The sequence below is a fragment of the Hyposmocoma kahamanoa genome, unplaced genomic scaffold, assembly GCF_003589595.1.
Source record: "Hyposmocoma kahamanoa isolate Upper Pololo Valley unplaced genomic scaffold, ASM358959v1 120, whole genome shotgun sequence".
Classification (NCBI taxonomy): Eukaryota; Metazoa; Arthropoda; class Insecta; order Lepidoptera; family Cosmopterigidae; genus Hyposmocoma; species Hyposmocoma kahamanoa.
The window spans coordinates 1,673,516-1,688,890 of NW_020653415.1; the positions used below are offsets into that span (position 1 = coordinate 1,673,516).

A 15,375-nucleotide genomic window follows, 5' to 3' on the forward strand; every position below is an offset into this window, starting at 1 on the left:
TATAGAAAAGAATTTTTAGTAAGAATGTATAGTTGTAATTGAAAAAAAATCTAAAAGAAATTGCAATTAGTTCCTCATTCAACCAATCATGTCTTGGTTCTCATTATTATATCGTCTACAACTGACACGACATCTTTTCGTGACTAGATCCGACAAAGTTCTTGTCATGCACAAGACCATTCTCATGTTTTCTGTAGCAGACACGTCGAACTTCTTAGCGTTTTCACGCGCCCTTAGGTGGCAGTACTTCCCTGGACGAAGTCGTTCACAAGGAGCTCACTAAAATACATTCTCGTAAAAGTGAATGTGTGGTTAACGCTACAAAATTTTTCCACGCATTCGTTGCTCCGTTATGAATGTCGGATCAGACGCGTTTGTTTCATTAATAGTCACTACCTTAACTTGTAATATGAAAGACGGTTATTTGATGTTTCATACAAATTTAAGGCCAAGGTTAACCTTATAACTTCAAAGAAACTTGAGAATGAAGTTAAATGGGTGAACAAATGTGTTAGAACATTTAATCAATGGGGTTAACGATTGATACGATTAACTAATAATGTTTCCCTTTGTTTGTCATCGGATTTATATCCAGGGCCATTTATGTAATATAATATACTTTCAGGCTATTGATCAGCGCCATCCAGCTATAAGCTGGAATTTTGACCTTTTTCAGAGCTACGATCTATCTCTCTCCTCCGTCGGTCCCTCACTGCTGAGGATCGAGACTTTAAGCAAGTATACCCGTCAAACAATCCTTCGACCAATCCTCTCCATTGCACTCTGTCTTTGGCTAGGTGGAATACGACGCTCACTGGCACTACCAGACTTTTAGCTACGATCTATACAGTATGGAGATTAGCAGTCTTGAGTTATTTTAGTCCATGGTTAACGTGACCATTATTTTTTTCTCTCAGAGCGGGACGCCTAGCGTCTGTATATATATTATTGTTTTAAAAATAAAATACAAGTTCATGATTGAGATATGAGTTATGAAATGTTTGATGGTTAAAAAATTTAAAAAAGAACTAATAATGTTTAATAATAAAAAATTTAAAGACTATATATTTTTCCCATTCGCGTCTTTTTTTTTATTTTTATCACATGTGTTTTGTATTGTCGAAGCGGGTCATTGTCAAGTGTACACTAAGCTTAAAAGCGGGACTGTCCCGCTCAAAGCGGGACATATTAGCAAGACAATAGTTAGTATTATAGAATCATGAAATTTAGATATGCCACATGCTAACAAATCCTATCTACTCTCGTTACAAATTCCTTTAGCAACTTTTCCATTCAAATGCAACAAATAATTTCTATCAACAGTGAAACCGTTTTGCGTGACTACAGTTGCAATAATACAGAAAGCCGCATATATCTCCGGCGCCCGACATGCCAACGTGGGTGGACAATCCCACCCACCAGTCTGGCTTGAGTTTTATCAGACCACTGACTCTAAATGTCACTTCCCACTTCTTCGTTATCCACTGCCCTTTATGCAACATCGTTTTAACTTCCGATTGTAAAATGAGAGGTGTTGTAGCTTTTGCTTTTATATGATTAACTAATGCTTATGGATTAATATTTAGTCTTACGAAGAAAAAAATTGGAGCTGGTACCTCCATGGGCTCTTGATGAGGGGGTCTAGTTTCGATTTCCGGTGGAACCGATTTAATAGACGAACATTTTTAAATTAGTTCTAGTATAAGTGTTCTGGGCAATGCCACCGGAGCTAATGTCGTTACTCTGGGGTCATACTATAGGGAATTTATTTTAGTAGAATTTATTAATTTTACTGGCAGTAGAGCTCCTTGTGAAAGAGTTCGTCCAGAGACGTACTGCCACATTGTCTATTTCTGCCGCCAAGCAGTAATATCTGCATTACTGTATTCCGGTTTTGAAGGGTAAGGGTGCTGGTGAAATTCCAGACACATGGGACTTGTCAACTTATCTCAGGGTGATGGGCGCAGTGGTAGTGCACCTCAGATCTTTGCGATTTAAAAAGCTCTGAGTGGCACTGCAACTGTTATGGACAGGCGTGTAAGTTGCCATCAGGCGAATGACTTGTTCGTCCCTTCACTTGATATTAGAAAAAGTCTGTTTGTACAATACGTTCGGGGGAAGTAGTTCAGTTGCAGCAGAACTTCTTGTGAAAAAGTTCGTCCAGGAAAATACTGTCACCTTTCTTATTTCCACCGCCATGCACGAAGTGAGCGTAACTAATTTGCGTTCCGGTTTTGAAGACACATGGGACTTTACAACTTAAGTCTCAGGGCGACGTGCGCAGCGACAGTGCCCCTCAGATCTTTAATCATAATCATAATCATAATCATTTATTCATTGCATCACATGGGTAATGTACAAAAGTAATTAGATTAGTGATCAGTCCAGCCATGTAACCCTGCTGGGCGCCGCAATTTACCTTAAATATAAAAGCTTTAAAGCTCTGAATGGCACTGCAACTGCTGTGGACCGGTGTGTCGCTTACCACCAGGTGCACGACTTGTTCGTCCCGTTACTTGGTCTTATAAAAAAAGAAAATAGTCTCCTTATACTCCTTCCAACCATTTATTTAAGTTTTCATATATGCTTGCCTCCGAATGTCCCTAATTATTGACATACATACCATAGACAAAAATGCAATACTTCCCGGACTTTTTTTTTTAATTTTAGTGAAGCGACGTGCTCTTTAGCTCCGATATTTATCGAGCCTGCAGATTATGTAACAAATATTATTCAAGTTGATAAATTTTGGTACCTGTGTAATAAATTATAAATAATTGTAATAAATTCTTATTGTTTATTATAATGAATCACCGGATTCACTCGTGATAATTCACGTGAATCCTCATTAACATTAATTATTAATTCTTGAGTACACAAATCGTCAAACGCAACATCACGATCCCTATCAGACAATGTCTCCTTTTTTGAACCCACTCACATTCACGACTAAAACTTCTTCGTAAATAAAATCGATTTTTATAAATCGAATCGGAAAAGCATTAGGACATCACTAATTGATTAGAATTCGAGCTGTGAAAAGTAAATAAATGGTTGGACGGAGTATAGGTCAGCCATTTGGTCAGAACCGCACTCGTCATCTTTTGCCCAAAAGAATATCGGTTGTCTTTGTGGCCAGTCAGTCAGCTGGTCATCCATGAAGCTGGAGGCTTCTAGCGCATTCGTATATATTCTATAAACACTTCGCACTCAAAACCACACGAAACAAAGACATCAAAGTTCAACTATACGACATCGAAAACACGTTTCTAATTTTAGATTTAACGACAAGTCCTGTGAAGTGTGAGGTGTGACGATGTATTGATTTCGTTCTGTAGTGTCGACGTAGCTCCTGAATCAATGGACCTTGTTATATGGCTTTATTGTATAAGGATTAAAAGGCTTAAAACTAATCGTAAATATACACACTCGCACATTTAGCGGAACGCAAGTAAAATCCTCAAAATATTTCAGTGTTTTTTTTTTTTTTTTTTTTCAAAAGATGGCCGGTGGTATTTTTGGTCATTGATGGCGGCACTTAACATGGCCACTTGTATTTGCTATTGGGTGTTTGATGTAAAGTAGTAGGTGTACTTGGAAAAATATTTGACGTACAGACATACATGCAGACCCTGACAAATATGACCCATGAAGCCAAATAATGAGTTTTTTTTCTTTTCTTTTTTATTTATTTATCTTTCCAATGACTTTTTACAAATAACATAAAGTTCTTCCGAACTTCATAAAAGTTCATCGGAAGAGCTTGGGTGCTACGCTTCATATTACAGTCCCATGAACATTACATTCAGTTACCAACATTACAGTTTTTCAATATTTATCTACATTGTATCTAACAAATACTTTTTTATTTCATTTTTAACAGACTTAAGTCTTAAAGTATTGAATATGACCATGGTGTGGTCGGTTTAGTTACGTATTTGCCTATTGTCTCCTTTTATGTGCGTCGAGGACCGACCAACGCGCCGTCAAGCAAGTTTAGCACACATGCTGTATACACATGGTGAATATTATTATATATAATATTATTTTTTTATTTAATCAATGATATATTAAATTGTCAGCTCCTGTTTAAATTAGATTTTTTTTAATAATGGCAAACAAAAACCGCTAGAAGAAAAGGAAGATGAAAAGAAACAAAAGACGTTAATAATAAATAAATAACCTGTGTCTAATTCTTGTTTATTTAAATATTACTCTTTTAAACGTTACTATTTTATTCTCTTTTTGCTCCGTTAAATGCGCCGATGGGTGTAGTTCATACAATGTATTGAGCTGTTATTTCTGTCTTTTCAATTTCATTGTACCTGCACCTATAAGCTATTCCAACCACGTGGAATTTTCTGTAGTAAATTTTAACTTTCTTTGACGGTAAAGGAAAAATAATTATATATTTACACGTTAAAGAAAATACTTGGAAATCTTTAAGGATGTGCGACTTCACTATCCGTAATAGAACAGCGTAAATGTGTCTACAGATTTGCTCGATTTTTTGATGATCGACACGTGTGATCAAATAAAATGAATAAAAACAACAAACGATCGTCAACGTGTTTTTTTGTCAATCGACACGTTTTATCAGACGATATCGAGTAATTGTACAAGCAACAGACGATCGACAATTTTTTTGTCGATCGACAGTGTGGAATTTAAATTAGGCGTAAGTGCCTAGAAATATGTTCGATTTTAACCTTGATATCTATTTATCGCTAACAGGCGACAGTAACGATCGATAAAATAGAGCAAATCTGTTAGCTGTCAGTCTAGTTGGTCGTCAAAACTCACATATCGAGCGACAATAACGATCGAAAAAAATTGGGCAAACTTGTAAGTAACTGTTGATCGTCAAAACACATCCGTCTCGATCGACAATAACGATCAAAAATCAAGCGAATCTGAAGGCACCTTAACGGATTACAGCCTAAACGCACTTTGAAGTTAACAATGCCCAATAGTGGGACATATTTTAATTTATGATGGCGTCGGTAGTGAATGTGTTTCTCGTTTCCCCTTTTCACGCCAAGCATTGTATGCCAATTTTTGCATTTCGTTCGTCGTACATTCAAGCGCAATGGTAGTATAAATTGCGATACAGAAAATTATTGCTCGTTTATAGCTTTAGTATCCGGATCGAACGGTATTTATTTTTGCATGTCCTCTAAAACTATACAGCGTGTAGGTGTATTATATCTGTCCTAAACTTCTGTTTTTAAACATTCGATGTAAGTATTTTTTTATGAAACACTCACCGGCACATGAAAACCCCAAAATAATGCAGTGTTTTTTCAAAAGACTGGCTGATTATTTCACTTTTTTGTTTTAGCTCCAGTTTCAAAACAAAGGAATAGTCAACTGCCATTTTTAACCGACTTCAAAAAAGGAGGAGGTTCTCAATTCGACTGTATGTTCTTTTTTTTTTTCTTGTTTTTTTTTGTATCTATGTTACGCGATAACTCCGGTGTTTGTGAACCGATTTTCATGATTCTTTTTTTTGTTGGAAAGGGAGTATTTCCATAGTGGTCCCATTTCATTTTGAAGAAAATCATCCACCTCAAAGGGTGGCTGTTCACGCATGAGGATTCATTTTTATAAATAGCGCCTAACTTTAATTTATTTTATTTATTTAGTTGATTTTGCTATTTCTCCAATTCAAGGCGTTTTTCCCTCGATATACTTTGAGTAGTGTCGTAGTGAGAACCTATTTTTATTATCTCCAGTATTATGTCCTGTATAGTGGCGAACTAGGGGATATTTCAATGAAACTTAGCAAATAGACGTAATTCCACGTACTTTTGAGGTACCTATTGAGATTATTTTTCATTTATTTGTTTTAGTTTCCTACTAATACTGGTTTATCGAGTAACTACCGTATGAAACCAAAACACTGTAAAATCAAAAAAAGCGTTTTAAAAAAAGCAGACAAAAAAAATTTTTTTGGCTTTTTATAATTTTTTACATTAATAACGTAATGTATATTTATTTTACTTAACTACATTAGATGTTAAAGAATTCTATCCAGTCATTAGGTACAAATTTAGTTTGCAAAATAAGCTATTGCAATTGAAAAACGAATAATTTTCTTTTTCCTCGATAAAAGCCGGAAGATTCTTGTTGTAATGAAATAACAAAACACTGTACCGAGCCTTGCAATGTTTTGGTTTGACACGATAGAGTATTTAGAAGTTGGTTTTGCGTTTTTGTAAATTTCGTAAACATTAACTGAAATAGTTTTCTTTATTAAACTTTTTATTATTCAATGTTAAACAATTAGTATTTTTAAATTTTAAACTCTTTCTGCTTTGTCACAAAAATTGTAAAGATGCCCGATGTTTAATTTGGATTTTTTATTGATTGAGTAAGGCTGTACTAATTCGATGTTAAAAATATGTTATGTAATTGCTACTTTATGTAATTCTTATTTATTTAAGTATAAACATAGCAATTTTATTAACCGATTTAAAAAAAAGGAGGAAGTTTTCAATTCGATGTTTTTTTATTACGCTACATGTGTCGGTGTCTGTCAGTTATTGTGAACGTATCGTTGGTGTTTTGTAAAAAAGCGTAATAAGTTAATAAGCGACATTGCTGCCTCCGTGGCCGAACGGTTACCATGCAGGGCTGCCACGCAGAGGTCTCAGGTTCGATTCCGGGGCCGGGAGAAACATTTGTATGACCTACATTTATTTCTCTCGTGAGTTTGGGTGTCATTTGTTGGTTGGTTATGTGTGTGTCCATGGCACCCGCGACACAGGGTTTCCCTAGTGCGGGGCTATGTTGAGTGTGTGCGTTATTATTATTATTATTAATTCGTAAATTTTTCATTAAGCTTGTTTTAGGTTTTAACGACTGTTTTAAAATATTTACGTCCTCAATTTTAAAACTTAAATTTAATTAAAATAGAGTTTTAAAACAGGACGTTAATATTTTAAAACACTCGTTAAATTCTAGGACGTGCTACTTTGAAAAATCTTCTACAAACCGCGAGAGTTAGAAAGGAGAGTTAGAAACCACAACGCCGTCTTAAATTTTCATTATGTATGGTAAGCCTGACAAGGTAGTATCCTATATGTTTCGAAATATAATGAACTTACTTTTTTTCCATTTGCTGGGAACATGACACCATGCCGTGTTTCAGGTTTTTGTTGTTTGACACCAATTGTCAGAAGTCAATACTCTCGTCACCTTTTCAGGGACGTCAAGTATCTTGTAACTAAACCGGCATGCCTAAATGCAAACGAATGTAAATTCAACATTACTAGAGTATCTATTGGAAAAAGAAATCCGTTACACACGAAGAACGATTTCGCAATCCTTGTTTGTTGATACATTGTTGATATCTGAAGATGCGTTGAGTGCATTCAGCTGATTTCTCTTATTTGCTTCAAGTGCTTATGCACTAGAAGCGATAATGACAAGATCTTGTAATTTCGAGTAAACACATTTGCTTGTATTCATAAACAGAGGAGAGGCCACACCGCGACCGAAGTTTAGCTAAGTTAGCTTAGCTCACGTAGCCGCGGCATGTTTCATCTGTACACACCGCGAACGAAGCTAACCGAGCTACAATTCAATTCACTAACGTTCAGTTGAACTATGTGGGCTAACTACCCAATAATAAAACATACCGCGGCTACATGAAGTATGCTAACTTAGCTCGAATTGCTGCATGCAACAACCATGCGAAAGTAACTGAGCTAAGCTTACCTCACGTAGCTGGATGCAAGCTAAGAAAAGACGGGGTCGTTGTGAAGTGCTGCCCCGCGATGCTAGACTTTCCCCGCGCGAGGGTGAAGGGCGACAGAGTTTACTTAGCTTAGTGGAATCGTTGGTTAGTTAGCCCACATAGTTCCGTTAGCTCGTTTAGCTTAGTTCGTGGTGTGAACAGATGTATGAAAATATGCGGCTAAGTAAACTAAGCTAACTCAGCTTTGCTCGCGGCATCGCCTCTCCTTAGTCAGAATAAGGGAGTTATTATTGTTACATTCTTTTGACACCGGCTGAATTCCGGAGAAATGATAAATGTTGAGTGAAAACAAAACTCATAATTTTCTCACAGGTGGCGCTACGACAGAAAAATCGTTTAAACCCAAAAACAAAGATCGACAACAAGCACATAGAGAAATTAGTTAAGTCTGATTCGTTCCGTAGTTCTTGGGAGCGCGGTTAATCCTGGTCTGGCAAATAGTCGCTGGTCCGATTCCAGCCTTTCAAAGGAATATTTCTTCGCGTTTGCACGATCTATGTATCAATAACACCAAACCACTGGAGCATTTTCACAAAAAACTATATGAATATCGTGGTAATAAAAACATTATGATATTCAGTAAAATTTTAATTGAAGAGTTCTTAAGTGGCGGCCGCGTACCGGAAGACGCAGCGTGGGCAGATCACCCACGGTGGACTGCTGACCTGGTGAAGGTTGCGGGAATCCGCTGGATGGCAAAGCAGCTGAAACGACTTCTTGAATTTAAAGAATTGGTATAACCAGGTCTTAACTTCCTTGACTCTATATACCGATATGGGTAGTACCCATATAAACTTTGTGCTCTTTATGTGACCATCAGTTTTAATAAGGCTTTTAGATTTATTTGAATCTATGTAATGCTTGAAATTAGTTGCTATTACCTGCGTGTCCAAGTCGTAAATCCTCTGTGAACGATTAAAATGTTATCATATTCTGAGCAGGAATTTTTATTAAAGCCACGCCATGCCAATATCTTTGTCAATGACTTGCATAAAATTGCATTTTATCGTGTATTTATCGCTTTCGACAATGCCACTAACTTATCTTTACGGTTAGATAAATTCTGAACTATGTACTAGTAGTATGTATAAATATTTTAGAGCTTTCAAAACCCAGTGAAGCGTAGCTTTGTTATTTGCAACACATAACCAAATGGCGTTTACGTAAAATTGATTTTGTGATTGCCCAGATCTCGTCTTAAAAACTCAATTTTTTGCTGGTCACACTATGTAACTCTCAATATTAGCAAGCCTCTTTTGCAAAAGAGAATGTTGCAACCCAAGTCTTCGATGCTCAAATTTGTGTGAAGTTTTTTGTTGTTTAAGAGTGAATTGAAAACAAATGTTTGACGTCCATGTCACTCAATGAAATGCAATTTGCACTAATGTAACGTTTTACTCCCAAAGTCTGAATAACATTAATTGTAATTAACTTTGTGGTTTGCATTTGTAACTTTGTAAGCGGAAACCAATAATCCCAAGCCGGCACAAGACGCCGTTATTATGTCCCCATAGAGACAAGCCATGTGCATCTACGGCCTTCATTACTCCGATGGTTGATAAGCGAGAAACAATTGATAACTGAAAATTGTTTTGTTGTTGTTTACTTGACTGAACTTCTTTGTAGAATTTACAATACAAAAAACAAAAACATATAAAAAAGCAAGAAGTTCTCGACAATACGGTTCCATTACAAATACCGGCTCTCAAACACAGTATGCTTGTTTGTAAACAGACGTATGTATACATGAGCTATTTTATTTCGTGATTGGAAATTGTCCGGCCCATCACTAGCGTAAAAAGCTATTCATTGACATTTTTCATCAGTTTATTAACTTTGTCGAATGAATTGCTAACTGCAAGTTTCACGATAAAGTTACGCAATTCGCATATTTGCTAGGTATTGAAGATTTTTCACAGTCTCTTATCGCTGTAGCAAATTATACCTCGCATTCCTGAAATTTTATATCAAATGAAAGTATCTTTATACTAGTGGAAAGTATAAGAACACTGAAGTTTGATTTATGGAAAAATACTGTCAAAATTCAAAATGTTGTGTCGGATTTTATAGTAATGTCTTTACAACTTCTCAAATATCTCAAATAATGGAACTAATTTTTTTTTATGACATTCTATTTCATTTATTGCCCGGGAATCGAACCTGGGACCTCTGCGTGGCAGTCCGGCATGGTAACCGTTCGGCCACTGAGGCTGTCATTGTGGTGTGTCCGTTTTTGCGGGTAACAACCTGAAGTTGCAGTAACAAATGTCCTAAATCTTGTACTGAAGGTAAAAGTTTTCTATGCAATAGCTGCCTGGACAGGTACCACCCTATCTATTTTCACTTTATAACTACAGTGCTGTGTTCCAAGTTGATGGAATAGAGTCAGCACACAATTGTGACCTATACCAGGACCAACCAGCAATCTTTTGACGACATTAGCAATGTATCCTAAATATCTAATAATATATCTAGTAATCTTTCGTAAACGGTGGTAACCACTTTCTATGAGATGATTCGTCTGAGTGTTTACCAATACATTCTTGAATAAACCTTTATGTACAAACAAATCTAACTCGTGTATTTTATGTTCCATCATCATTACTCATGTTACTAAGAAGGCAACAACCTTGAACAGTTCTCTATGGGTTCTTATCAAAATTACGATTATTTCAAGGTTGCAGGCACAGTTTTCGTTGCCATACTAATGTTTTATGTCAAAGTTTTAAAACTACTTATTGATACGTGGACTTTGCTGATTTGTTCTGCAGCATAGTGCTTGCTTCCGCTTTGATAACGGTCACTTTCTTATTTTATGTCATTCAGGGGATTTTAAAACTGTTTGATCTGAGGCTATCTGCCATTGACGCCAAAGCACCTTTATTCTGTAGCTTTGCTAAATACCCGTAATTATAATTTTATCCTTAATATTCAACAGGGAAACGAAATTTCAGGGATTTTTTTACGTTTTTTGTTATCTCGGTGAATCAAAGTTGTGTTTTGAAGAACTAAATTACGAGCGTCTCGAGTTTTGGCGTCGCTTGCATAAACACTCTGCATCTGTAAGCGTCTGTACGCCCACATTCGCCATGTTAAAAATAAAATACGAAATATCAAAAATTTATATAAAAATAATGAATTCAATCATATTACGTTAGATAGTCCATTGTTTCCCATGGCTGTATTTTTTCTATCGATCTGTAATCCGGTCTATTTGGTCTAGTCGTTGTTACATACTAACATATCAACTAAACTTGTACCTTTTATCTAGGTTTAACTATAGAATGTGGCTATTACCATTTTGTCTATTGTGATATGATAACCACCATTATTCTGTAATTTTCCGTTTCATAAACTACAACTACAACTCTCTATCTACAACTGCTCTTAAATTCTCAAATTTATTATCATGTAGGCGTACTCTAGCGTCATCAATGTAGTCAACGCAATAAATATCATTACAATGGACACATGAACTACTCTGTATGATTCTAGCTGACGAGATTCACATTCTAATGTTAGTGTTATTAGATTGAGATTGATTTAATTTCTAGTGATATGAGTTCAGTCTTCCCACGATTTAGAGGATGATGATGAGGTTTAATTAAAATTTTCCATTTATATTTGACGTAATCACTAAACGTGTTAACATTCCTTGTTATGAAGTCATATCTCGCTATATTAATTCTTTTTTTGTATCAACATTCCCCAAACATCTTTTCGTCTATATTGGATGAATTGTTTGTTGAAAAAAAAACATTCGCATTCAAATTTCGTATGCAAAGAAACAATGGTCTCAGTCTGTTGCCAACAATAGGGCATTACATCCTTCGACTCTTCAATTTCTTGCATTCGGACAATGTTAAACATACATCTGTTTTTGTGAAATGTAAAAAAGAATCCTTAATTAACTTTTTAGTACCTAAAACTGGAGAATCGGTAACCTTGACTAAAATCGATATAGCTGCAACGGCTGGCATTCCATCCACAAATATAACGTAATTAGAATTCAATCGAAGGAAGTCATGTGAGGAAATGCATTGACTCGTGACCGCAACGAATGAATTGCGGGTTTTTTGCGAAGGTCCATGGGGCGCCATACGCCAGCAAGTGCGAGTACGCACGCGCCTGCTGACGTTGCACAATTCACGAACTTGAAGCACCGCGCTGAGACGCGGTTCAGACGCCGCCGGCCCCCCTAGCCGGCGCTCCCCCTCTACCCTCCTCCAACCCGCGCGTACCGGCGCCACTCGTACGCCCCTCACCGCGCGCCTCCAGTTGCCTCGCAGCTGCCGCGCGCGTTCGTCGCATATTTCATGCGACTCTGCTATCCTTCCACCATAATATGGATATACTGCACATACGCGCTATTACCAACATCCAGTTCTCGTATTTGTGGTTTTGTCAAGTCTTCGACAAATATAAATGGATTATATTGTAAAGTGCATCAAAAAACGATTAGTTTTGTAAGGTCCGCATTGGAATTTGTATGTCTAGCCGTACCGCCGACGTGTTCGGCACATGGCTTCGTAATGATATGGTGTTGGTGGGAATGAGTTACGTCAGTTAATACATACATATGTCTGTGCTATTGTAAAGCAAGTGTAAATATTGTGCTGATATATGTGATTTTTTCGAGTTTTCCTCGATTTCTTGTGGAAACTCGTTCTCGCGACATGGCGCACTCGTGGCGTCCACGTAACATTATGGCGGGTTTTCGTTTTCAACGGTATCGTATGGATTCTATACGTTTTACTTTCGTTGACTATCTGAGCACCCTGATTATTATGCAAGACGTTCTTGTGTTTATAAACATACTACGATTGCGAGCAAAAAATGTTATGATAAGACTTACTCATCGGATGTTTGCAAAATTTGTCGTGCGGTTTGGAAACAAGGGTTTTAAATTCTTCAAGCGTTGAGAACAGCCGTTGTTGCTTTGCTTTGTTCAAAGTACAATTTCGACCGAGGTCACTGCTCAGACGTTGGCTAATCGTTCCGCGCCACTCAATGAATTGTTTTGCCTCGGCAGCCCTGAGCAAAGTCCAATTGCATCTTTATTAGCTTACAAAACCCCTGTGACTACTACTACTATTCTTTGTACTCTTGATATTTCAGTTCCAGTTTCATAGTTCAAAACTTATGTATTATTTAATCTTCTTCGTCTTGAAAGATGATGTTAAGAAAATGGCGGGTGAATTTTGCCGCCATCCTGCGGCAGTGTTCGTTTGTGTGCATGTGTATGCGTAATGCGTAAGCACTTGGTGTTGGACTGCATGCCATAGTACTACGGTTACGGCCTATAGGCGTGGCATACATTCTTTCACTTATGACTTCCTGGTACTTTGTACAGGTGAAATGAACTTTATTTCTAATTGGAATTCTTTTACAATCGGTATGTCTTTCAATGTGACACTTGATAAAAATATGAAATAAATTGTCATTGCAATGAAAGTAAATTATTCCGCGATCCTGACATATATATGGTTTTTGGCTCCCCCACACACGCCCTTCTATTGCTTTAACAAGCAATTCATTTGCTATTATCTTATTCCCACAACATTGTCATTTCTTTTTCTTTTCATTCTCTACCAGATATATGTCTGACACATTAGACATGTCATAGCAAAAACTGCCAGTTCGTTTACCTGCAATGGCAATGATATGCTAATCAAATTACTTGACACACGCAAAGAGTATCAATTAGCCTAATTAGAATACTATGTTTATCTTACTTATGTAAAGTGAAACTTGTCGTTTCTTCATGTCGCACATATTTTTCTTCTCTGATTATTTGATTCTTTGTAATCTTCTTTTTAAACCATTTTATTTGACTAATAAAACTCCAAAAACAATTTCATGAAATTATTATTAGACTAACTTCGTTAATACCTATTTCATTTTATTTGAAATGAAATAAAATTTGTTTCACCGTTATTTGCGTAAACTATCGCGATCACTATTGCCATAAGACATCGTTTTCGAATTAATTAATCATGAACTCTAATAATAAATTGCAATTTAAAATACTGCAACAAATGAGGTTAGAGGCTTTTAGAAATCTTCGTAGCATTATGCTTTTATCAAACCGAAAATCTATCTGAAGTAATTATAAGTTCGATGGCATCTCATAGATAAATCTTTTCAGCGCACTGAGAAAATTCCTTGAACCATTTATTAGGGTGTTTTTTCTCCATATTACGTGGCGGTGAGATAAATTCAAATGATTTCAATTTTCATTCGCCGTTTTTTCAATAACGCTTTCATTATTCTTTTCAATTGTTCTAGAATATCAAAGTAACGTATGTGTGCAATGTTTTTGTCTTTATTATTACCGCCAGTAGTATTTATAGTAGCAAACTGAGCCTTTCTAGAAATCCTATCAATGCTTTACTATTTGGGTGTTTTTTAAGGTTATGCAACGGGAACGTGCCACGTGGCCCAATAGCATTCAATGCGCATGTCCGTACTCTGGATCCATTACTTTGCTCTACATATCACATAACTTTAACGCTGCGGCATTTTTTGAAACGGTCAAGTCACGCTTCATTTTTCTAGGTGTGTCTTTTGTATATCGCTCTTGCTTTGTAATTCTAATCGGTAATTTGCTTTCAGTTTTTAATTTGTTTTTAGTTAAAATTTCAATACGAAGCAGTCCCTATAGTATTTATTCCTCAAGAATCAACTTCACCTTTTTTATCGAAGACGTTTTAAAACATCGCAATTCCCACATACAGCATCCAATCCCACAGAGGTTTTAATCCAGGAAAACTCGCATTTTTAATATCCCAATTAAAAGTTTCCCGACCACGTGGCTTCTGTGTCTACAGCGCATGTCCCAATACTCAGCTGTGAAAATCGTTACTCTAACACGATCATGTGCCCTTTATATTTTACAATGACCTTTGAATCTCTGTCTCGTCTGTTATTTATACTTAGATGTTATTAATTTTATGAATTTAATATTTTTTTACTGTATCTATCTGTATACTACAACTGTTAATACTATAACATTGTCATGAATCTAAGTTGCCAGTCTGAGCAGTAGAAACTACGATTAGTAACAATTTTTAGATTTAAACTTTAAAATCTGCTTTTTTGAACTTATTCCGAGATCTTTTCTGACGACAATCCTTTTATAATTTTTAAATTAGTAAATTTGTTTATTAATGTTTTTGCAATTGACGTAAACGGTATAAAACAAGTTTACGAAACCAATATCCAGAAGCCTCCATTTCCATTCAAAATTTATTTTTAAGATGTTTCCAAACACAAAAAATTAACAATGTTCCGATACCATTTATTTATATTCATATCACTTTATTATTATTTGTAGTTTATCTTAAAGATTAGATTACACCATTTTGTGTTTAAAAAAGGTTATAATCACTTGTGTGACCAAGCCCATGAACGCCCCGTTTCAGATAACATTTAGATTTTGACTATCAATTTGGCATCTCGTTATTATCCAGCATGGAATGTGTCTTGTGATTTTCATTCTAAATTAAAAAAAGGATAGGTCCTAGCTTTGCTCCTTGTGGAATCTTTTAGTAATCAATATTAACGCACACACACACACACACACACACACACACACACACACACACACACAC

General features: G+C 36.1%; 1 protein-coding gene across 1 annotated transcript in view; it reads left to right on the forward strand.

The window, feature by feature from the left end:
* LOC113240097 (myotubularin-related protein 4) overlaps positions 1–15,375 on the forward strand; it is a 183,763-nt gene that overhangs the window by 92,399 nt on the left and 75,989 nt on the right. The gene's annotated exons all lie outside the window — the stretch shown is intronic.